The sequence below is a fragment of the Acinonyx jubatus genome, chromosome A1 (assembly GCF_027475565.1).
Source record: "Acinonyx jubatus isolate Ajub_Pintada_27869175 chromosome A1, VMU_Ajub_asm_v1.0, whole genome shotgun sequence".
Classification (NCBI taxonomy): Eukaryota; Metazoa; Chordata; class Mammalia; order Carnivora; family Felidae; genus Acinonyx; species Acinonyx jubatus.
The window spans coordinates 90968908-90994494 of NC_069380.1; the positions used below are offsets into that span (position 1 = coordinate 90968908).

At 50.1% G+C, this 25587-nt stretch overlaps 1 protein-coding gene across 1 annotated transcript in view; it reads left to right on the top strand.

The window, feature by feature from the left end:
• COL23A1 (collagen type XXIII alpha 1 chain) overlaps positions 1-25587 on the top strand; it is a 351683-nt gene that overhangs the window by 242429 nt on the left and 83667 nt on the right. The gene's annotated exons all lie outside the window — the stretch shown is intronic.

A 25587-nucleotide genomic window follows, 5' to 3' on the forward strand; every position in this document is an offset into this window, starting at 1 on the left:
TAAAGTTCAATGAAATGAAAATTTTCAGTTCTTCAGCCACACCGGACATGTTTCAGGTGCTCAGTAACCACATGTGGCTTTTAGCTTCCACATGAGACAGTGCAGCAAATATTGAAAATCACTCTGGGGCGGGGTGCTCAGGGGCTCAGTCGGTTGAGCGTTCACTCTTGGTTTTAGTTCAGGTCATGATCTCGTGGTCTGCGGGATCAAGCCCTGTGTGGGGCTTTGTGCTAGGCATGGAGCCTGCTTAAGATTCTCTGTCTCTCTCTCTCTCTCTCTCTCTCTCTGCCCCTCTTTCCTGCTCACACTCTCTCTCTAAAAAAAAATTTAAAAATAGGAAGGAAGTTCTCTGGGGCAGTGTTACTCCAGAATGCCCTCAGTGGACGATCAGGGAGGGGGGAATGCCAGCAGGACCCCACCCCTGCCCACCTGATGGGCGTGGACTCACGGTCCTTCTCTTGGGTCCCCAGAGGTCCTATTGGGATCCATCAATGATTTTTGCTGTTTCCAAAACTGATGAAAATCATGCTTGTCAAGGGATCAATCTGCAGGCTGACCCAGCGCTTGGGTTTTCTTCTTTGCTTTCAGCTGGAGTTCTGTCAACCCGGTGTGGGAGTGCCACCTCCACAGCCATCACAGGCTCCCAGTGGCCACTGCATATGACTCTGATTAATAAAGATGAGAAAGCAAGCAAGCTGATACTTTATAAATGCAGCTTGGGACACATGATCTTTTCAGAGGGAGAGGAAAATTAATAAAAAGGACCCCTTTGTGTGGTTTCACCACCTAAAGGCAACCATTATTAGCATTCTTGTTGATAGCCTCAAGATTAAGATTTTGGGGAGCGTGTGAAGGTGCACACAAAGAAATATGCATATAGGTATGATATTTGAATCTGTATATATTTGCATTTAATTTTAATTTTTTAAGTTTATTTATGTTTGAGAGAGAGAGAGCACATGCACACTTACAAGAAAGAGGAGAAGGAGCAGAGAGAGGGAGACCAAGGATCTGAAGCAGGCTCTGCGCTGACAGCACAGAGCCCAACACGGGACTCAAACTCATGATCGTGAGATCATGATCTGAGCTGAAGTCAGATGCTTGACCTACTGAGCCACCCAGGCATCCCTATTTGCATTTAATTTTAAAAGATCTATTTTTTAAAAAAAATTTTAATGTTTATTTCTGAGAGAGAGAGAGACAGAGCATGAGCAAGAGAGGGGCAGAGAGAGAGGGAGACACAGAATCCCAAGCAGGCTCCAGGCTCTGAGCTGTCAGCACAGAGCCCAGTGCGGGGCTCGAACCCATGAACTTCAGACGCTTAACTGAGCCACCCAGGCACCCCTAAAAGATCTATTTAAACATACAATTCTTTTCTCATCCCTGACAATTTACAGTGATCTTTCTCAAGAGAAGTTTGGGGCATTTCCAGAGGCATTGGGCATACTTGTATCACTACACAATAAAAGCTGTTCCTGTGAGCTCATTTCTATGTAGCCATTTTTAAAAGTTCAAGTGGTGGGGACAGTTGTAAAAATTAGCAATTCACAACTGTCTTGACCTTTTGGAGAAGAGAGAAATCATAATTAAAAATACACTCTTTTAGGGGCACCTGGGTGGCTCGTTCAGTTATGCATCCAACTCTTGATTTCAGCTCAGACCATAATCTCACGGTTCGTGACTTCAAGCCCCACGTTGGGTTCTGTGCTGACAGTGTGAAACCTGTTTGGGATTCTAAATAAATAAATAAACAAACAAACTTTAAAAAATAAATTTTTAGAAGTACTCTTTTCAGGCACCTGGGTGACTCAGTCCATTAAGTGTCCAACTTTGGCTCAGATCATGATCTCACAGTTTGTGAGTTTGAGCCCCACGTCGGGCCCTATGATGGCAGCTCAGAGCCTGGAGCCTACTTCAGATTCTGTGTCTCCAATCTCTGCCCTCCCCCCCCTCCCGACTTGTGCTCTGTCTCAGTCTCTCAAAAATAAATAATATATTTTTGAAAACAATTTTTTTAAGTACTCTTTTAAAAGCGTTTTATAGGGGCACCTGGGTGGCTCAGTCTGTTAAGTGTCAGACTTTGGCTTAGGTCATGATCTCACAGTTCATGGGTTTGAGCCCGACATCGGGCTCTGTGCTGACAGGTCAGAGCTTGGAGTCTGCTCTGGATTCTGTGTCTCGCTCTCTCTCTCTGCTTCTCTCACGCGCTCTTTCTCTCTCTCACTCAAAAATAAGCATTAAAAAATGTTTAAAAAATAATTTAAAAAGCATCTTATAAGGAAAACAGTCCAGACATTTACACACGTAGACAGAGTAGCATAGTGAACTCCCATGGATCTACATCGAGCTTCAACAAATTTCAGATACACCCCCTCCACACCCCCTTCTCCCCTTCATTACTTTGATTTACGGCTTAGTTGTCTTTCTTGTAAAATGCTTACAGCTGGATTTTACGTTTTATCCGATGAACAGTCTCTGTCTTTTTATTGAGAAGTTTATGGCTTCGGCTTTTCTCCTGCTTTTTTCCTTGTTTCTCTGTGAATGCTTTCTTTTTATAAATAAAATTGTTATCTATATGTCCCTCTGTCAAGACACTGTGCCCTCAAGTCCCCGATGCACCCCCCCCATATTCCCCATCATGTCCTTATGGGCATGCTCCCCTGTTCCCCTTTTTGGTCTTAGCCAATTTGCAGGTGAGGACAACACTCTTTACTTGGGAATCTGACCGTCCCTTGATCGTGTGATTCTTGGGGCATCTCCTGGGTCTGTTTCTTCTCTTCTCTGAGTTCTTCCCACAGGAATGTTTACCATGTGTGCGTCTTTATGCAGCAGACCTTCCAGAACCTTCTGTATGAGAATGCATTGGTCATTCCCTCATGCATGGATGCCAGCTGGCCAAATGTAAAACTCAAGGTTCCAAGTGCAGGAGTCAAAACTTCAAAACTCACGTCAGTTCTCAACACCATTAGTCCCTTAGAAAGCGTGGTGTCTGTCTGAGCCTTGTCCTTTGCCATGGTCTGCTTTCTGACCGTCTCAGACCTTGCTGTCTCTGACACTCTTAAATTTCACTGTAATGTGTTGCGGGATGGGTATGGGCTCTTTCCAAACTCTAGTGTTCTGTGGGCCTTTTCCACCTGAGAGTTTCCATCTTTCTTCTTTTTTTTTAATGTTTATTTATTTTAAAAAATGTCTTTAAGCTGTCAGCACAGAGCCTGACGCGGGGCTTGAACTCCCAAACCAAGAGGTCATGACCTGAGCTGAAGTCGGACACTTAACTGACTGAGCCACCCAGGAACCCCAATGTTTATTTGTTTTTAAAAGAGAGAGAGAGTGAGGGAGGGGCAGAGAGAGAGAGTGAGAGAGAGGATCTGAAGCAGGCTCTGCGCTGACAGCAGAGAGCCCAACGTGGGGCTCTAGGTCACAAACCGCGAGATCATAACCTGAGCCAAAGTTGGACGTTTAACCCACTGAGCCACCCAAGCATCTCCCCTCTTCTTTAATTCTAGAAAGCTATCTCTAGTATTTCTGTTGTTTCGCTACTATTTAATCATTTCCCCCTACAGGTACTGTTGGCAGTGTCTATATTAAATATTAATAAGGTTTGATTTCTGACTTAATAAGAATATACATTAATAGAAAAGGGGGGGAACTTTTGAAATGAAAGGTTTGAGAATTATTGGCATGTCCCAGCCATCTTTTTTTTTTTTTTTTGAAGATTATTTCTTTATTTTGAGAGAGAGAGAGAGAGAACAAGCTGGGGAGGAGCAGAGAGAGAGGAGGACGGGATTCAAAGAGGGCTCTGTGCTGATAGTGCTGAGCCCGACGCAGGGCCCGGACTCACAAACCACGTGTCCATGACCTGAGCTGAAGTCAGATGCTCAACTGACCAAGCCACCCAGGCACCCGGTCCCATCTTCTTCCTTCAAATAAATAAGTGTTCCTGAGAGCCTGCTGCGTCCTCACCCTGGGCTGGCTTTAGGGGTGGTATTCCTGCTCACGTCAGCCCCTCGTGGTGGGTCCTGCTTTGCAGATGAGGAGTCTGTGGCATCGGGAAGTGAAGGGCCCGTCCAGGGTCACACAGCTGGACGTGAGTGGCGAAGGGGCCGCATGTCTGTCCAGTCTGCTCTGTGGGCAGAGCTCTTGGGTTGGCAGGATGCTGTCTGAAAGGAAGCTCTCCCTATTCCTTTGCTGAGCTGTTTCTGCTGAGGGCCGCTGGACATCACTCCGTCCCCCCACCATGGCCCAAGGCGGGGGGACATTTGCCCTGAAGATGGTGTGTCTTCCCCGTTGCTCCAGCAGATCTGACCTGCCCTGGCGTTCGGGCCAGTTCACAGCTCGCTTGGGGAATCTCCAGCCGCAAGCTGGCTCATCCTTCTCTAGGCGCCACACCCCCTCTCCTGTATTTCTCATGTTCAGCCTGTCTCTCCTGGTCCTGGTCCCTATGCTGGTTGCCACCAGTATGCGGGTGGCCTCACGGGATGCCGTGTGTCACCCCCACGTTCCCGGCCGCACCAGCCTGGATCCATCCAGAACATCCACCTGGAACAGGGCTCAGAGGCTCCCCCCATCTGTGGGTGCCCTGGGCAGGGGGCACACAACATTTCTCTGGGTTGAATGATGCCCCCCCCCCACCACCGGCCAGGCCCCCCTGGTTGGAGCATCTGAGGCTTCACTCCAGCCAGGAGTGAAAACACAAATGTGATGAAAGGGCACATTTAACTTTGTTAATGTGGGAACTACACGCCCTCCCCAGATCTTTTCTGTGCCAGATGCCGCAACTCATGCGGGATGTGTATGGGATTATACTGCCTTGTATCAGGTGTGTTACGTGCTCACACCCTCGGGTCTGTAAATCTGGTTCACAGACATCAGCTCCTGGAAGCAACCATGTAAGCACTGTGGGCAGGTAGTATGAACAAAATACTGGTTGGGCACCTACAGTGTGCTCAGGTCTGAGCACTGAGGAGAGGGTCACAAAAGTAGGCAGCAAGCCTTGCCCTCACGGGGCTTATGTGCTGGTTGGGGAAGACAGGCAGTGAGTAGGTTTCAGTATGTTAGAAGGTTAGTGTGTTATGGGAAAAAAAAAATAAATCAGGAGAGGGTTACTGGGAACGTTGGAGGCAGGGGAGTGCAGGTGACAGTTTTATTTTTTTTAAGTTATTTGTTTATTGGGTTGCCTGGGTGGCTCGGTCGGTTAAGCATCCAACTTTGGCTCAGGTCATGATCTTGCACTCAGTGAGTTCAAGCGCCCCATCAGGCTCTGTGCTGACAGCTTGGAGCCTGGAGCCTGCTTCAGATTCTGTGTCTCCCTCTCTCTCATCCCCTCCCCCACTTGTGCTCTGTCTCTGTCAGAAATGAATAAACGTTTAAAACAATTTTTTAAGTTATTTATTTATTTATTTACTTATTTATTTATTTATTTATTATTGGAGAGAGAGAGGGAGAGAGAGAATCCCAAGCAGGCTCTGCACTGTCAGCATGGAGTATGGCGCAGGGCTCAAATTCATGAACCTCGAGATCATGACCTGAGCCGAAATCAAGGGTCAGATGCTTTACCGACTGAGCCAAGGTGGCAGTTTTAGATGACAGGTGACATTTGAGTAAAGAAGCAAAGGAAGTGAGGGAGTTCACCAGGTGGCCATCTGGAGGAAGTATATTTCAGGAAGGAGGAACAGCCAGTGCAAAGGTCCTGAGGTGAGAGAAAGGAATAGCACAGACACCAATGTAGCTGAAGCAGGGGTGAGGGAGACCTACAGAAGTAGTGATGGCAGATGAGAACAGGGGATAACAGAGACCAGATCACTCAGGAGTTCAGACAGAGAGGGGCCAGCCTGCGGTCATGCAGGCTTGCCACACCCGGGACCCAGCATCCACACTCCTGGCCCTTCCCCAGCCTCCCCAACTCAGGGCTCAGGGCAAAGCCAGAGGCGCAGCCTTCCATGGAAAAAATGTTCACCTCCCTGTCCTTGTCCGCTTCTCCTCTTGATCTGCAGATTTTGAAAACAAAATGCGGACCCTGTCACTCAGAGAGGAAGAAGCTTATTGTAAGTGCTTTGCGAAGCCCCATTCAAGCACGAGCCTGTGAGAGGGGGCTGCCCATCCTGGGGGCATGTCACAATGCCCTGCCCACGAGGTCTCAGCTCAGGGGAGCTGGGAGCTGTTTGGGGGAGGAAGCAGGAACTGTCTTCAGTTCTCCAGACAAGGTTCTCATTCTCTCTTTGAAGACCCAGCAGGGAGGGCCCAAGACAAGGAGTAGGTGATGGAGCCTGGTCCTGCCCACCGTCAGTGCGGCCCGGGGGAGGTCTGCCCAAGGGTCTCCTTGCCAGGGACTCAGTCTCCTCACCGTCAGAATGGAGGGTCAGAGCAAGCCGGCCTGGCAGGTGGGAGGTCCCCATCTCATGGGACGGCTGCAGAGACTCTGACTTTGAGACCGGACTTGCCTCTCAGCTCCCCAGCCAGTGCACATCAGTCACAGGTGCTTTATCTCATGGTCCTTTCCCACACACGGAACAATGACAGCGTGGCTTCTTGGATGGAAGGTGGTAATGTCATGTAAGAAGAGCTAGGCCTGGGGCACCTGGGTGGCTCAGTCGGTTAAGCATCCGACTCTCATGATTTGTGAGTTGGAGCCCCGCATCGGGCTCTGCGCTGACAAGTGTGGAGCCTGCTTGGGATTCTCTCTCTCCTTCTCTCTCTCTCCCCCTCCCCAACTCACACTCTCTGTCAAATAAATAAATAAACTTTAAAAGAAGAAAAAAAAAAAAAAAACAAAAGGCTGGGCCCTGCCCCTGTCTACCTCTGTTCCAGTGACTAGACTTGCTCATTTCACAGGGATGCAGGGTTTCACGGGTCCACAGGGAATGGCAGCCCCGTGCTCATGAGCCTTGGTAAATGGTCCACACATGCCCAGGGCCATGGTGTCAGCTCCTCCCGGAGGGATTTCGGACTGTACCGCAGACCCTGTACTTTAACAAGATCCCAGATGAGTCGCACTTGAGGTTTGAGGAGCCCAGGCCTGGAGGATGGGGAGGTTGGCAGGGGTGGCCTGACTGTGACCTCAAGGGCCTGTGAGTAGCTGGCGTGGTGGTACTGAGGGGGCTTTTCCTGCCCCAGAGGCAAAGGCAGGGGTGAAAGTTGGCTGCCAAGACCACCAGCTTTCCTAACCCTTCGATCGACTCCTGGAGCACCCATAAAGCTGTTCTGACACAGCCCTGTGGGAAGCTGTCTGTTACTCTTAAATTTTTTTTAACGTTTATTTATTATTGAGAGACAGAGCACAAGTGGGGGAGAGGCAGAGAGAGAGAGGGAGACACAGAATCTGAAGCAGGCTCCAGGCTCTGAGCTGTCCACACAGAGCCTGACGCGGGGCTCGAACTCACAAACCGAGAGGTCATGACTTGAACCAAAGTCAGACGCTTAACCGACTGAGCCACCCAGGCACCCCAAGCTGCCTGTTACTCTTACATGAGCCCATTTTTGGTGCTGGTCAGAGAGGTGTCCTGGTTCTCTACCAGGCCTGTCCTTGCCTCAGGCTCCATGCTTTCATGCATTCATTCCTGGTAAGAGCCCTGCAAGGAGGGAATATAATCCCCAAAGTCAAAGAGCTAGTGACAGGCAACACCAGAATTCCATCATTGCCACCCACTGGTCCATCCAGTCCTCCCATGTAGCCATAGCCACCCACTCATCCCCTGCAACCATCCATCCACCACTCATTCACGAGCCCACCCTTCCACCCCCGCTGGGATGTTCCAGGGACTAGACTGTGCCCGAAGAGACACAGGTAACTAAAATACATGACCCCTGCCTTCCCAGAGCTGGAAGGTTAATACAAAATAAGCCATCTTTGCGAAGTCTCGTTTTCGGTAGGATTTTTATTCAGAAGCGATTATGTAAGGTAAAAATCTTGCATGGTTCATCCCTGCTGAAAACCCCGCGGGTTCCCCATAAAATGCAAGAATGCACCATCTTTCTGAAACCCCACAGAGCCAGTGTTTGCTCCAGTGCTGGGGGGTGGAAGGGGTGAGAGGTGGAAACAGCCTGGGTGAGCATTCAGGACCCCTTGAGTACCAGACGCTCAGCTAGAGGCTCTCCCCCAGGCAAAGCCCTAGCAATCAAGGCCTACTAAGTGGCTGCAAATCTGTTTCCCCATTTACTCCAGTGTGTAAGTGAATATATCCTTGGTATTTAAATCATCGATCTTTTGTTTTCCCCTAAACATAGTTAGTTGCGAGTCACTGAGCATGTATCTCCATTGCACGGCCAAGGAACACCTAGGGACTCAATCCTATGGCCAGCACCTTCCCACTCCTACCACAGCAGACCAGCAGGACAGAAACAGATCAGACCTCTACCTGTGCACCCTTTACATATGGACGAGTTGAGACCCAGAGAGGGGCAGCATAAAGCCTTGAGTGAAACACCCATCATGACCTCCTCTGCCTGCATGCCAGTGCAGGATCTGTGGCTTTATTAACAGAAGCATAACATCTTCAGCAAGGGAGGTGATTATCCTGCGTTGCCCCGAGGACTCAGTTCCTGGGAACCATGGTGTAGAGGGATGGAATGTATTAGATGGGGCAGGGCTGGAAGAGGCTTCCAGGATGGCAGAGGGTTGTTGAATGCACATCTCGCAGAAATGCTTCTGGAAACTGGGGGTGTGGATTTGCCTGTCCATCTCTGAGTGGCCTTTGTGAGGAGTGGTTGCGTTTGCTCTGTATGGTCCCCAGGGAGCATCTAGGGTTTAGCACATGGTTTCTAACAGACACAAGCAACTGCTTTATCTGGTGCAAGATAAAGCACCAGGCTGCTGCCCCAGCCTCAGTAAGAAACCGGATGTTGCTTTTCTGGCTCGGACACCTTCTCAGGATCTTCCAGGATGGTCTCAGGCATGCATGGATTTGCCCGACAAGCTGCCTTTGGACCCAGGCTGCTGCCCCACACTGGGGAAGCCTGTCCTTGGTGTCAGTAGGGCAGGCTTGTTACAGCTCCTTGTGTGCTCACGGTGTGGTCTGGATGCTTGGTCGCTTGTGTTATCGCCCTGTGCTCTCTGGACATCATGGAAATCCAGCTCAGAGTGACCAGCCGAGGTGTCACTGTCCCCCTGGGAGGGCTGGTTCTGAGGTGGGTCCGTCTCCCTGCCTGTGCTCTCTGCACCATCCCCCTGCCTCCCAGGTGAGATGCAAGGAAGCTTCAGGAGCACGTGCTGGACGTGAACCCCCAAGGGTCCTGGGTGTAGAAAGTCATAGTTAAGAGCGCAGCCCTGGGGTGAGACTGCCTGGGTGGAACCCCCCACCCACAGTCCCCACGTGTGTGGCCCAGAGTGTGTTACTTAACCTTTCCAAGCGTGTTTCCTCAGCGATATAACACAGGAATTCCTAGGGTCGTACATTACCTGCCTGGATGTGATAAACCACACACAGCCCTTAGCAGCACCATGCTCAATAAATGTCAGCCGTCGTAATTATCCTTATTATTATTTTGGCTCCTCTCTGATCCCAGGAACCCCTTCCACCACTAAAAAATGATGGTGGGGGCGCCTGGGCACCTCAGTCACTTAAGCATCCTACTTTGGCTCAGGTCATGATCTTGCCATTGGTGGGTTCGAGCCCCATGTCGGTCTCTGTGCTGACAGCTTAGAGCCTGGAGCTGCTTCCGATTCTGTGTCTCCTTCTCTCTCTCTCTGCCCCTCCCCTGCTCTCTCTCTCTCTCTCTCTCTCAAAAATAAGTAAACATTAAAAAAAATTTTTTTAAGTGATGATGGACAGTGAATGATGCTTTTGTACTCAGAGGAAGAGTCAGTAGAGGGGCCCCAGTTTGGATAGAGAAGGAGCCTCCAATCTGTGGGTGCCAGGGGAGCCCCTGCAAAGCCTCCCCCATCCCTGTAGAGCCTACGTACCCCTAGGGCAGGGGACTGTGGATATGGAAGGATTCACCCCCTGCCCCCAGCTGCTTCCCACTCTGGATCTCCAGGAGCCTGGCAGCCAGCCCAACTCATGAAAGGGTCTCATGTGTTTGAATTTACTCCGTGTTATGGCACTAATGTTAAAACGAGGGAGAGGCGATGTCTGGACTTTGCCATGAGAGCCTGCCTCCAGGGCAAAAAAGCCAGCAGGGCTTTTACACAAACTTGGGAGGGACTGTCCACTTCTTCCTGGGGGCTGGCAGCACGGGAGGGATAGCACAGGATACGTGTGATCCCCACCCATCCCCATTTCCACGCTCAGACCCCTCTGAGAAGGCCCGCTCCCTCCAACTGAATTCTGCCAGTGAGCCACAGACAGAGGGGAGAGATCCGCATGATTCCCGTTTCTGCCTCTCTGAGCCGCTGGCTTTGCCTGAGAAGTATTTTTATTCTTCGGGAATGAAAACCATGCCTCCGTAAAAACGGAAGGCTTGGAACACCAGCTGCACAAAAGCTGCACTTTCTTCGGCTTCACGCTCTCTTTTTCCCTTCTACCCACTTGCCTTAGCCAGCTTCCCCCCACCTCCCTTTAAATTTTTTAACACTTTTTTTTTAAGTTTTTTTACTTATTTTGAGAGAGAAAAAGAGAGAGAGAGGCAGAGAAAGAATCCCAAGCAGGTTCCACACTGTCCGTGCAGAGCCCGACGTGGAGGTCGATCCCACAAACCGTGAGATCGTGACCTGAGCTGAAACCAAGTGTCAGACGCTTAACCGACTGAGCCACCCAGGCACCCCTAAATTTTGTTTATTATTATATTTTACTGATTATTTATTTTTGAGAGAGAAGAGTATGAGCGGGGGACGGGCAGAGAGAGAGGGAGACAGAATCCAAAGCAGGCTCCTGGCCCTGAGCTGTCGGCACAGAGCCCAACACGGGCTCAAACTCACAAACCGTGAGATCATGACCTGAGCCAAAGTCGGACGCTCAACTGATGAGCCACCTAAATTTTGCACCCCTAAATTTTGTTTATTTTTAAAACCATCATTAAGTCAGAGATGAGACAGGCTGCCCTTCCAGAAGCAAGAGGAACCGTGAGCCGGGGTCTCTCGCTTTAATTATGGAAGCGAAATGCACATAAACACAAAATAAACCCGGTTGTGCAAACAACCCAGTGATATTTAATATAGTCGCAGTGTTGCGCAACCGCCACCCCTACCTACTTCAAAAAACATTGTCAGCGCCTCAAAGGGAAACCCCGTATCCATTACCAGTCACTCCCTAACCACCACCCCGCTCCCTGGCAACCACTCACGTACTTTCTGTCTCCGTAGATTTGTAGATTTGCCTCTTCCAGGCATTTCATACCGATGGTGTCATATAATATGTGGCTCTTTGCGTCTGGCTTCTTTCACTCAGCGTCATGTTCTCAAGGTTCATCCACGTCATAGTATCGGTACTTCGTTACTTTTTATAGCCGAATAATATCCCGTCCTATGGCTGTGGCACATTCTATCCATTCATATGTTGATGGACATTTGGGTTGTTTCCACCTCGTGGCTGTTGGGGATATTGCTGCTTTGAACAATGATGTATGTACACCCAGATGTTTCAACACTTGTTTTCAGTTATTTGGGGTTTATGTCTAGGAGTGGAATTGCTGGCTTTTAGGGTAGCTCTGTGTTTTACTTGGTTGTTGTTGTTGTTGTTTTTAATGTTACATTTATTTTTGAGAGAGAGACAGAGTGTGAGCAGGGGAGGTGCAGAGAGAGAGAGGGAGACACAGATTCTGAAGCAGGCTCCAGGCTCTGAGCTGTCAGCACAGAACCCAGTGCTGGGCTCGAACTCATGAACAGCGAGACTGTGACCTGAGCCAACGGAGCAAGGCACCATTCTGTTTTACTTTTTGAGGAATGGTTGGATTCACTTAGATTTTACTGACTACCTGGTGTGTGTGCCAGCCTGCAAATTCGTATGTTGAAATCCTGACCCTCGATGTGATGGTTTTAGGAGGTGGCCTTTGGGGAGGTGACTGAGTCAAGAGGATGGAGCCTCACAGGTCATAGTCTCATGGTTCATGGGTTCGAGCCCCGTGTTCAGCTCCGTGCTGTCAGTACAGAGCCTGCTTGGGATTCTCTCTCTCCCTCTCTCTCTGCTCCTCCCCTCCCCCCCCCAAAATAAATAAATAAACTTAAAAAAAAGAGAGAGAGTGGAGCTTCATGAATGAGGTGAGTGCCCTCATAAAAGAGACCTTAGAACTCCCTTGCCCTTTCTGCCATGTGGGGACACGAGAAGAAGACAGCCATTTATATGAACCAGGAGGCGGGCTCTCACTGGACACCCAATCTGCTGATCTTGGACTTCCCAGCTTCCAGAAATGTGAGAAATAAAATTTCTGTTCTTTATAAGCCACCCAGAGGGGCGCCTGGGTGGCTCAGCCTGTTGAGCACCCAACTCTTGATTTCAGCTCAGGTCATGATCCCAGGGTCGTGGGATTGAACCCTGCATCGGGCCCTGGGCTGAGCACAGAGCCTGCTTGAGATTCTCTCTCTCCCTCTCTCTCTCTCTCTCCCTGTTTCTCTCTCTCTCTCTCCCTCCCACTCTCTCTCCTTCTCCCTCTCTCTCTTAAATAAATAAATAAATAAATAGGGGCACCTGGATGGCTCAGTCAGTTAAGCATCTGACTTCAGCTCAGGTCATGACCTCATGGTTTGTGAGCTCAGGGCCACATCAGGCTCTGTGCTGACAGCTCAGAGTCTGAAGCCTGCTTGGGATTCTGTGTGTGTCTCTCTCTACCCTACCCTGCTCACATTCTATGCATGTCTCTCTCTCAAAAATAAATAAACATTTAAAAGATTTTAAAAACAATGGGGCGCCTGGGTGGCTCAGTCGGTTAAGAGTCCGACTTCGGCTCAGGTCATGATCTCACGGTCCGTGAGTTTGAGCCCCACGTCGGGCTCTGTGCTGACAGGCCTGGAGCCTGTTTCGGATTCTGTGTCTCCCTCTCTCTCTGACCCTCCCCTGTTCATGCTGTGTCTCTCTCTGTCTCAAAAATAAACACTAAAAAAAAAATTTTTTTTAATAAAAAAAAATAAATAAAAGATTTTAAAAACAAAAACAAAAAAACAAAGGGCTTGTTTTCCCTGTTAGCTTACCAGCTCATACAGGGCAAGAAAAAGCTTACAATCAGCTGGCGAATACAGCCACCTAGAAAGCTGGTGACAGAGCAGTTATTGACATACCGTGGATCATTTGGAATTCTTTGCAAACATGGTCGATTAATTATAGCTTGAATATAATGAGTGAACTGTCACTTTGCAATGAATTGGCAACTTATTGCAGTGTCCAGTGGTAGTTCCAAGTCCCCTGGGCTTCTGGCAGACCCTTCCCCTGGATTTGTCAGTCTACACTGACAACAGGCTGGGCAGAAACTCCTTTTTGAGCTCTTTTCTCCTCCCTGGGAAGATGCTGAAGTTTTCCTATAGGGCTGGGAGGGTTGGCAAATTCTAGCATGAGAGTCTCCAGATATTAAGTGTAAACCAGACCATTTGCCCTCAGAGGTTCATGAGGGAATAACCTGTGTGTGTGTGTCCAGGTTCATAGAATAAGTTCATGGTGAGAGTCCTGTGGTCTAAGCAGTTGACATCCTTATTTTTGTCTTCTTTTTTCCTTATACCTGCTGAGAAGGAATGTTTTCCCATGATGACACTGGATGGAAACTCTGCTATGCCCCTTGAATTTCCTGGTCACCTGCCTTCCATCACTTTTTGAGAGAGAAGGGCGGGGGGGATAGAGGGTACAAGGAGCAGGAGGGGAGAGAGAGAGAGAGAGAGAGAGAGAGAGAGAGAGAGAGAGAGAGAGAGAAGAATCTCAAGCAGGCTCCGTGCTGTCGATACAGAGTCCCAAGTGGAGCTCGATCCCATGACCATGAGATCATGGCCTGAGCCGAAACCAAGAGTGAGACACTTAACCGACTGAGCCACCCAGGCGCCCCCCACCCCATACACAGTTTTGATTTGGAAAATATGTTGTCTACTCCAAAATAATTATGAACACATCACTTTCATCCAAAGGTCTCAGAAGCGTCAAAATGTGGGATTCCTGTGAAATCACACCTGTCATTTCATTAGGAAACGTTTTGCTTCTGAAAGTCCCTCTTGGTTGGCCTACACCAGATGGCCCTCGGGGAAGCAGAAAGCTGACCTTCCCGTCTGGCTGTTCTGCCTTTAGCCCGTTTAACTCCGGGCCTTCCCACAGGCCAGGCTCCCTTGCCTTACTTGGGGGGTAGGGTGTATCTCAAACTATGGGGGTGTGCTCCTCTTGCCTTGAAGAAAATTAGGAACTTCCCCAGGCTGATCCAGACATGACATGTGGGGATGGATTGGGAGTTCAAACCCTGCATTGGGTTCTACGCTGAGCATGAAAACTACTTTAAAAAAAAAAAAAAAAAAAAAACACAGCTTAGGAAAAGCAAACCAAGGGAGTGCTTGGGTAATGCTCCCAGCTGGAGGCTCTCAAGTGTGCAAGTGGTAAGCACTCTGGTCCCCTGTGAACGCTAACTGGGATGCGTTCCCCTAAGCTCAGTTCAGGAGCGTGAGACAGGGAGAGGTTGGCCAGTGCCTCCTGCTGGCTCCCTTCCTGCCCTGCAGTCCTTGCTTTTGGAGGGAGGGCAGGACTGGCAGCCGGGTTATGATCTTGGTTCAGATCCATGCCTTGGGCAGTCCACTTCCACCTCTCTGAGCCTCGGTTTCTCCTAACACAGGCATTAACACCAACTTAAGAGAGACATCGTGAGGCTCCCTGGAGATTTGGGCACACCCAGCACGGTGTCAGGCACATGCAGAGCTTCACAGATGTGAAGTGAGCTGGGTTATAGTTGCGGGGGGGGGGGGGGGGGGGGGGGACTGACGTGCGTCACCGCCCATCCCAGGAGAACAGGAGAAAGGTGATTCTGCAGTTAAAAATGGAGGCAGGGAAGGGCTGGGGGTGGCCGGGCTGTGCCTGCAGCCTGGGGGGCCTCAAACTCTCCCCCAGGGAATGGGGTGGATGATGGGGACAAGACCACACACCTGCCCAGCTACTCCCCCAGGGAGAAGGGGAAGATCTCTACCCAGAGGCTTGCAGATGTCTTCAAGCACCAGAGGGCTGGCCAGGGGTTCATTCACTGGGAAGTCCAGCTGCCCTGTGGTTACCCTCACAGCCCCCAGCCAGGTTTGGGGATCCCCCTATCACCAAGGCAGGAAGAAGCCGGAGTGCTTTCCCCATGCTGGGTTCCCTAAACTCACCCCCCACACCTCACTCCACTGGAACAGATGCCGAGACCCCCGGAAACAGCCCACTGTCCAGGATTTCCATAAAGAAGGACATCCTCCTGGCCCTGGGTTGAGGACAGAGGGCCTGCTGGTTAGAAGCACCAAGAGGAAAGGACGTAGAGGGGACTATGGGAGCCCCAAGACTGTATGCCTCGGATCCAGGAGATTGGGGTACATTTCACCAAGGACTTGGTCATCGGGGTGGTCTTAGAGGATGCATAGGCATTCACCAGGCTGGAGACTGAAGAGGGAAAGGGTGTAGCTGGACAGGGAAGCAGCCTGGATAAAGGGCAAAGGGTCTGTGCTTGCAGGGATGGGGGAGGGGAGGAAGGAAACCGGGCTGGATTCATACAAAGGGCTTTAAATGCCATCAAAAAGAGCTGGAATTTGATCCCACAAGGCTATAGTCACAAAGGGGCAGCCCCAGGGCAAACCCTGACTCCGGTGTTGAGCTTCTGGGGTTTTTTGGTTGTTCTTTTGGGGGATTTTTTTTTTTTTTTTTTGGCCTGCAATGTATTTTAAATGTGACTTAATTTAAAATATGGGACATTTCACATTAAATCCTGGTTTCTGGCTTCTCTTGGAAAATGGAAGGATCTGGAAACAGTTCATTGTAACTACAGAAGAGCTGCCCCCTTTAGATATTTGATACTGTCTCCAGGGCATCACAGTCTCCACTATTCCTTATTGTCTCCCGGGCCCTAAAATTGTGTATCAGTCACCATTTACTCTGGGACTTCCATTTCCCTTTCTCCTAGTAAAGAAGGGCTTCTCTGAATTGGATTTCTGTATCAAATACAGACCAAAAGGCTGCCTCGCAAGTCTTTGCTAATGGGTCTGTTCCCTTTATCTATGTGACCCACTTATCCACCCACTTATCCCTTTAGGCAGTAGGGTTTGAAACTGCCAGGGGAGTGCCTGGGTTGCTCAGTCGGTTAAGTGTCTGACTGGCTCAGGTCATGATCTCGAGGTTTGTGAGTTTGAGCCCTGCGTTGGGCTCTATGCTGACAGCTCAGAGCCTGGTGCCTGCTTCGAATTATCTCCCTCTCTCTCTCTGCCCCTCCTCTGCTTGTGCTCTGTCTCCCTCTTAAGAATAAATAAACATTTGGGGAGCCTGGGTGGCTCAGTCGGTTAAGCGGCTGACTTTGGCTCAGGTCATGATCTCATGGTCCGTGGGTTCGAGCCCCGTGTCGGGCTCTATGCTGACAGCTCGGAGCCTGGTGCCTGCTTCGTATTGTCTCCCTCTCTCTCTCTGCCCCTCCCCTGCTTGTGCTCTGTCTCTCTCTTAAGAATAAATAAACATTAAAAAAGAAAAGCTTAGGGGCACCTGTGCTGACAGCTCAGCATCTGGAACCTGCTTCAGATTCTGTGTCTCCCTCTCTCTGTGCTCCTCCGCCACTCATGCTCTGTCTCTCTCTCCTTCAAAAATAAATAAACATTGAAAAAAAAAGTTTAATAAAGAAAGAAAGAGGGGCACCTGGGTGGCTCAGTCAGTTAAGTTTCTGACTTCGGCTCAGGTCATGATCTCTTCGTTTGTGGGTTCGAGCCCCACGTCGGGCTCTGTGCTGACAGCTCAGAGCCTGGAGCCTGCTTCAGATTCTGTGTCTCCCTCTCTCTCTGCCCCTCCCCCACTCATGCTTGCTCATGCGCGCTCCCTCTCTCAAAAATAAATAAACATTAAAAAATAATGTATTAGGAAGGAAGGAAGGAAGGAAGGAAGGAAGGAAGGAAGGAAGGAAGGAAGAAAGAAAACTGTCAGGGAGTCATTGGAAGGACTTTGTCAGGATTCATAGTTGCAGACAACAGAATCCAGTTTAAGCCAGTTTAAGAAGAAAAGAAAAGAATAAAAGCTTCATTAAGGGATATGAAGGAAGACAGGAGTTTCCCTGAATGGCTCCCAGAGCCACCTCTGAACCAGCCTGCCAAGAACACTCCCACCAGATCAGGAAGCTTCCTCACGGCTGCTGGCTCAGAACCGCTCTGCCTCTCCCTGCACAGCGGAAGCCCTGAGCCCTGCCTCTGTGCCCCCCTAACTCAGCTCAGATGTGACTGACAAGTGGGCTGTAAATGACACCCACCACTCACCCCAACAAAGCGGGGAGGTTTGTAACCAGTGTTGCAAGGTTGCGCCATGGTGAGGCATCCAGAAGTGAACAGGGTGACCGAAAGGTTTGGGACGGCCACAAATGACCCCCGACTGCTCCGGGGAAGGGGGGGGGCGGTCACCCAGCCGAGACCCCGCCAAACCACCACCCACCTTGCCTGGAGTGGTCTCGGCCCAGGAACTTCACACTACAGGAGGCTCCAGAGTTCCCAGATAACAAAGGCACTGCTCAGAGAAAAGATGCCCTCAGACGCCCAGAGCCCAGGGTGGTCCCTGGCAGGCCAGCGGGCAGCTTCCTGGCAGCTGTGCCCACCCTCCTGGCCAAGCATCTTTGCCCGGCTTGCACGTGCCTTCTTCCCGACCTGGCCCCCCTCCCCGGGCTGCCAGCCTGGGCAGCTGTCACTCTTTGGGAACTCTTTGTTCTCTTTGTGGAATTTAGAGGAAGGTTCTGCCAGCTTGGATGGAGACTGGGCTCGGCTATTTCCCAGCAACTGATAACAGCTGGGATTAAAAGATGAAAAACCACGCAGATGTCCCAGCTCTGCCGGAAATCAAGAAGCCAAGTGTCTGTGTCCAAACCCCTGTGCCCTGTGGCATTTGTGCCTGCCGCACCCTCCTGATGGCGGCCCTGTCTGCCCTCAGAGCCCCACCCACCTAAGGACCCCACCCAATGGGGCACCATCTCCAAGCCACTGATTTCCCCCGGGGGCCGTTTGCGGAACCCTAGGGGCACACAGCCAGCACCCCTCATCAGAACACAGGACTCAGGCTGGATTGTGAGTTCCTAGCCTCGGCCCCTGGCGGGCAGAGTGGCCTCTTTCATTTTTATTGCAACATTTACCAAGTGACAGGCCTGTGATCAGCGCCCCGGGGGTGGCTCTTATGTAAGCCTCACAACTCGAGAAGGTAGATGCCAAGAGATCCTGGGTTTGCAGACCTGGAAACCAAGCCTTGGGGAGATTAGGTGACCTACCCAGGGCGAAGCGGGGATTCAGCCCAGGTCTACTTGGCTTCACAGCCTCCACTTGGGACCCTGCACTTTGCTGCCTGGTCTGCAGGCTCTGCAGCAAGAGAAACCCAGAAGCAGCATTTCTGCCTTCCAGAAGGTTCCTTTAGCCACTCAGAGCCTCCCCAAGCTGCCCTCACCAATGCCCTGGTGATGGGAGGGGAACCACAGGCAACACACCGTGACAGCGTGTGATTTGGGGCAAGTCATTGCCCCAGTTGGGTCTTTGTTTCCTCATTTCGTTCGCTCAACAAGTACTTCTGAGCGCCAAGCACTAGGAAATAAAACAGACGAGATCTGTCAAGGAGCTTATATTCTCACAGCATGAAGACATACAGTGGGTAGGTGACACATGAGGTGGGGAAGACAGTGGGGAGCTGATGAGCCAAGGCCATTAGAGAGCGCCACTCTGAGGAGGTGACATTTGAGCTAAGACCCGGGTGACAGAAGGAGCCAGCCACAGGGAGGTGGCTGGGCTTCCCAGACAGAGGACCCCTCCTCTGAAGCAGGAATGGGGGTGGGGACACAGGAAGAGCGGAAGGAAGGTCCTTGCGGTTAAACCAGGGCTGGGGGATTTGATATGAAGTCGCAGGTGTAGCCCAGGGGCAGAGTGTGTTGTGGGCCAAGGGGAGGTGGCGGATCTTTACCTGAATTCAGAGGAAGGCTTTCGATGGCTTGACCAGGAGAAGGACATGCCCTGAATGAACAGACAGTGAGAACTGGGGACAGGACAAACCCAAGAAAGTCAAAGCCCACAGAGATACAGTGCGTGTGGGGGTCAGTACTTCATAGTTTTCGGGGGAGAGAAGGTAGATCTGAAAATAACAGGAAAGCAAAAGTCTCTGGGCCCTTCTCCTGGGGAGACAGGGCAGCAGGTGGGGCTCGGGGGCCAGCCCACACTGTCTGAGGGGACCCAGTCAGAACTGAGGCTTTGTCCAGTTGTCTTTTTTTTTTTTTAATGTTTATTTTTGAGAGAGAATGTGTGAGGGGGGAGGTGCAGAGAGAGAAGAAGAGAAAGAAATCCAAGCAGGCTCCAGGCTCTGAGCTGTCAGCACAGAGCCCGACATGGGGCTCGAACCCACAAACCGAGAGACCATGACCTGAGCTGAAGTCGGACGCTTAACTGACTGAGCCACCCAGGCACCCCTGTCCAGTTGTCTTAGAAATGGAAGCTGACTGTGGTGGATTCTAAAGTCGGACACAGCAGATTTCCACCCTGACTGCGTCGTCCACAGTCAAGAAATCAGATACGGCTGTTTTCACCTGGGAATAAATTTGTCTGATAAAACTTGGAAATCAGTTTGGCAGTGAACTGGTGAACAGGTTTGGCGGGGGTGCCGCGAGCAGAAAAATCCAGCTGACACTTGCAACTTGAAATTGGCCACCTGGAGAAGAAGCGCTTTCTGCCTGACAAAGAGGCTTTGAGGCGTTGGAACTGACAGCACTTGTTAGCTGGGGAGCCGGAGGTCAGATCCCAGACCCCCAAGACCAGAGCCAACCCCCCACCCCAGGCTAGCTGTGTTTTCCTGCACACCCTTCGGGGTTTTTTTTTCAATGTGTATTTATTTTTGAGAGAGAGTGTGCATGCAAGCGGGGGAGGGGAAGAGAGAGAGGGAGACAGAGGATCTGAAGCAGGCTCTACACACTGACGTCAGCAAGCCCAATGCGGGGCTCGAACTCAACGAAGCGTGAGATCATGACCTGAGCCGACACTCAGCTGACTGAGCCACCCAGGTGCCCCCACCCTTCAGTTTTATCGTCCTGAAGCCATCAGTCCTCAGTCCTGCCGTCTGAATGCCCTTTCCACCTCTAGTCCCTTGCCTGAGTTGTGAGGCCCCATCGTCACTCTCACGCATGGCTGCAACAGGTGCCCGCCCAGTCCCCTGGCTCCCACCCCTCGAGTGGCCCCCGCCCACCCCTGGGACCACGGGTATCCAAGTCAGTACACGTTGCCAGGCCTGGGAATCAGAATCTCTGGGGGTGACCTGGAAATCTCTCTCAACAAGCCTCCTGTTTGAGAAGCGCTGGCCTGAAGGATAAAACACAAATTCTTTAGGACTGGGCTCCGTGGACTTTAGGTCAATGCTTCTCAAACTGGTTCTGGGCCAGCAGCATCAACATCATCCGGGAATTGTTTGAATTACAAATTGAAGACCCACCCTGAGACTTACTGAAACCAGAAACTCTGTGGGGGGTGAGGCCCAGCCATCAGTTCTAGAGGGACCCGATGGGAGGTGGAGGCCCTGCTACCTGTCATGGTAGGGCCTTTGTGCCTGCTGTCCTTCCTGCCTGGGACGGCTTCCTCTCTTTGCCCAGTCAGCTCCAAGGGGCTGCCTGGCCTCATCTGAAACAAAAGTTTCTCAGGGAAACCTGGAGCCTGCAGAGGCCAGACTGTGTTCACCTACGACATACTGTAGGAGGTCCCTCCTGTACGTTTCCTTCATAGCGCTTACCAGTCTGTAATTTGGTAACACCCTTGAGCCAACACCTGTCTCCCCCAACTAGTCTGTAATGATGGTGGGGGCTGTGCCTAGCTTACTCCTGTTCTCTCCCCGGTCCCTGGCAAATAGTGGGGTTCCATTGGAAATTATCACCTTCCTCTGAATAACATGAATATCCTGTGACTTCTTGATTTTTATATATTTTTTAAAGTTTATGTGAGAGACTGGAGAGAGAATGAACGGGGGAGGGGCAGAGAGAAGGAGAGACAGAATCTCAAGCAGGCTCTGCACTGTCATCGCAGGGTCCTGATGTGGGGCCCGAACTCACAAACCACGAGATCATGACCTGAGCCAAGATCAAGGGTCGGACTCTTAACCGACTGAGCCACCCAGGCACCCCTTGATTTTTCCATTTTAGTCATTATCTATTAGAAGTCCAGAGCCCTCCCTTTTTCTGTTGTTTTGCATGAAATCTGCTACTTTCTCTCAGGAGGTTTTCAGGATCATCTCCTTTACCCCAGTGTTCTGAAATTTCAAGATGGAGTGCCTGGTCTGTTAACAAGGTCTATTTTCTTTCGCTGATCTGCATTCTCAGGCAAAAATTTCTTGAATTATGTCTTGAATGATTTCCCCCTCCAGAGTTCTCTTTTCTCTCTTTCTGAAGTTTTTGTTATTGGCAGAAAGGACAGTACCTAGGCTGTTCCTGATTTCCTGTGCTGATTTCCTTATCTCTTCTGTCTTATTTTCTGCATCTGTTTGGCCTATTGTTTTGCTTTCTTGGAGACTTATTCTTGCAACTTTCTTAGACTTATTCTTGCAACTCTACTTCAAATGAAATTTAAATCTTTGCTACCATAATTTTGATTTGCAACACACTTTACTACCATGATTTATATTTGCAACACATTTTGTGCCAATGTTCTCTGCATATTTCTTTTTTTTTCAGTATATGAAATTTATTGTCAAATTGGTTTCCATACAACACCCAGTGCTCATCCCAAAAGGTGCCCTCCTCAATACCCATCACCCACCCTCCCCTCCCTCCCACCCCCCATCAACCCTCAGTTTGTTCTCAGTTTTTAAGAGTCTCTTATGCTTTGGCTCTCTCCCACTCTAACCTCTTTTTTTTTCCTTCCCCTCCCCCATGGGTTTCTGTTAAGTTTCTCAGGATCCACATAAGAGTGAAAACATATGGTATCTGTCTTTCTCTGTATGCATATTTCTTTTTAATAGCATTCTGATCTTGTTTCGTGGATATATCAGCCATTTCTCCAAACATATTGTTGTTATTAAGTGTTGTGTTTTTGAAAATCTGTATCCTCTGAGTTACTTTTCTCCACTTGTTTTGGCCTCGGTCTTTCATTAAGAGGCTGTCTCAAATGTCCAGCACCTTTGGCTCATTTTTCATAGTGGAAACCTAAAAAGCCAACTGGCAACTCCATAGGCACAGAAGGGGCTGGTCAACCATGGCTTCACAGGGGTGTGAGCTGGCTGGATCTTTCTCCTAGGCTCATCAGAATCCCTAGGAAGAGCCTTCTCATCTTCTGCCTGGAAGCAAGGGCCTGGTTGCCCGTGTCCTGGAGCCCTACTGAGGAAGGAGAGGTGTGGGGGCCTCTGCATTCCATGTGTCAACTTTCAGTTAATAGTATTCCTCCCTCAATTTTGCCTGGCATCCTATATGCTAGACACTATTTTCCTGTCTCCAGAAAATAACCACCACCCCTCGCACCAGAGTTCTACCCAGCTCGAAGAAGGGCACCTGTCCAGATACCATCCGGTATCTGGGCCAATACCATCTCCGTTGAAACTACTGAACTCTGCCATTATAGCACAAAAGCAGCTACAGACTGCCCATAAATAAGTGGACATGGCTGTGCCCTAATAAAACTTTATTTATACAAATCAATGGTGGGCCAGATTTGGACCCTGGACTATAATTGGAGACCCCTGGTCAAATTCCAGCTCACCAGGTAACTGGTGCTGCCAGGTCCTGAGTGCTTTGGGTGTTTGCATTGTGGGTTGGTTACTCTTGAGTGTTTGCCGGCTTCAAGTTTTGGCTGTCCCACTTCTGCACAGGCAATAACCCTTCACTGGCTCCTTCCCAGCTTCCTAAACATTACTGCTGGTGTTTCCTTTCCTGACTTCTCTGCCCTTGGAGCCCAGGTTTCTGGACATAGTAGAGCCAAATGTATGATACACCCCATCTCCCGTCTTTAACTATCAGGCAGGCTCCTTTTATTCTTATTTATTTATATTTATTTATTCTTTTTTTTTCTTTTATTCTTTTTTATTTTATTTTATTTCTTTTTTATTCTTTTATTTATTCTTATTTATTCTTATTTATTTAACAGGTCCCTCAGGTTAGTTCCCTCTTTAAGCATCTAGAACTAACATCCATGAGGGTTGGTTTAGGCTGTGTGTCTTCACCAAATGGTACTTTTCTGTTGTTGTTGTTTTTTTAATAAATTAATTGAGCCACACGATTCATTAATGTACCACATAACATTAAAGACCTCTGAGCAGACTTGAATATAACTTCTTTCTTTCTGAGGCCCTGCAGAGGGACTGCCTGCCATTCTTGCCCAGGCGGGGCAGTGTTGGGCAAGCTAGCTCCCAGAATGCTCTCTCTGGGACCATGGCCACGCTCTCTGCAGGACCCAGAGCCCAGGGCCTGACCAGAGCCTGGAATTTGGCCTGCGTGGTCCCTGCTCTGCAAGCGAGGCTTTCTTCCTTAGCCCCTTGGCCCAAGGCCAGGAGAAGAGAGGCAGTGACATAGCAGGGTTTGAGCCAGGGGTTGGGGAGGTTGGGGGACTTTTAGCCCTAGGCTTCCTGGAGAGGGATCACAGTTTATCTGCCAGGGATGTCCCATTAGCTCTGGGACCTATGGGGTGCAGGGAGAACCCCGACCCCAAGCAATCAAGCCCAAGTCCCAAGCACCCTGGAAGCCTTCAGAGGAGCAGATAAGCTAGTGGCTGGAGCTGTCCTGAGGGCCACCTACTGACCAGTGGCTGCAGTGAGCTACCTAGACTGACCAGCAGTCCTTCAATTGTGACAGGTGGGCTCTGTCACATCCTGTCTGCCCTCCCCTCTCCCAAGCCCCAGGTTCCTCCAGGGTGGAGGTACAGGATTACTGTAAGGATCAATAAGAGAGAGACAGGGGAACCTGGGTGGCTCAGCCAGTTGAGCATCTGACTCTTGATTTTGGCTCAGGCCATGATGTCACAATTCGTGAGTTCGAGCCCCGCCTCGGGCTCTGCACTGCGGAGCCTGCTTAGGATTTCTCTTTCTCCCTCTGTCTCTGCCCCTCCCCCGCTCTTGTGTGCATGCTCTCTCTCTCTCTCTCTCCCTCAAAATAAATACACTAAGACAGAGACAGATTTGAACAGGCCCAGTCAAGAGGGTTGTTTCTGACATAACATGTCTATAAGGCACAGGTGGAGTTTCAGGCCATGGGGTGGTGTGGCCAGGACTCCATGCTGCTGTCCGTGGGTTCTGGGAGACAGGGAAGGGGGGCAAGTTTTCCACCTGTGCATGGCTCTGCCTTCCCTTCTGTACCGGCACCGATCCCAGGCATCCTGGACCTTTCCCCGGGGCCCCCACTGCACCTGCCCATCTCCGTGACCTCACTCCCCATGCTGCGCTGTGATTGGCTGCTTGCCTGTCACCTCCCAGCTCCTTGTGACCATCCCAGGTGCCTGGCACAGAGTGGGTTAATGTGGGACAGAAAAATGAGCGAAAGGATGGATGAATGAAGATGGGTAATTCAATGAACGGACGGGTGAACAAATATCCAGGTGGATATTTGATTGCCTGAATAAGTAACACCGCTCATTTACCCAATACTATGTATTGAGCCATTTTTCCACGGAGGGCTAAATGGATGAATGAATTATGAGGTAACAGTGCCTGAGTAGAAGGAAAAGAAAGGCAGTGGGATGGAGGTGGAAAAAGCATAACAAGTGAGTAAACAGAAGATGAATTCGAGAACCACCTGAGCGGACAGAGGACCCCATGGCCACACGTTCACAGTCTCAGTGTCCGTGTCTGTGAGCTGAGGAGTTGTTCCCAGGGTCCCAAGGGGGAGGGCTTGGGAGAAAGAATTCACAAACACTCTCCTTCTGTCTATTAAAAAAAATTTTTTTTCTCTAAATAAACTTTGAACCCACTTCTAAGTATGTTTGCAAAGAGCAGTGATGGCTTTCATGAAGGGTAAATTATAAGTGCTTCCTTCGCAGCTTTGTTTGGGGACCCTCAGAAACATACGCAGCCCCCAGAGCGAGTTGCTAAAATGCGCACGAGACAGGAAACATATGCCGGGTATGACGATGTCAAGCAGGCTTACTGTGAGCATATGTGCTTTACTGTTGATGGAATATATTCGGCAAGTGTTCCAGAAAGAGGCCTTTCCTGAAATGGAGGTCAATGAGAATACTCCCCCGTCTCATAAATCCTTGGGAAAAAAAAACAGGCCTGTCTCCCACACACATGTGGCTAATTATCTGGGGGCTCAGGGCTGTCCCCGGAGAGCAGTTAAGAGCAGTGCACCCGGACTCTATCTGCCCCAAGTGGTTTCCAGCAGCCCTGGCTGGAAAGACCTTGCCCTGGGTTCATAAACTGGCAGTTTCCCACCCCAGGGGGCAGAGGGGGACGGTCACAAGTGCTTAACAATTAAGGAGAAAAGAGCGCATCTTCTTTTCCAGTGCCCACCAGAGATCAGACCCAGACGCAAGCCACTGGGGGACGCCCTGGACTTTACAGGGCCACTGGCGACCATCCACCTTGGTCCAGTTTAGCTGGATTTGGCCTGGGCCTCAGACCCTGC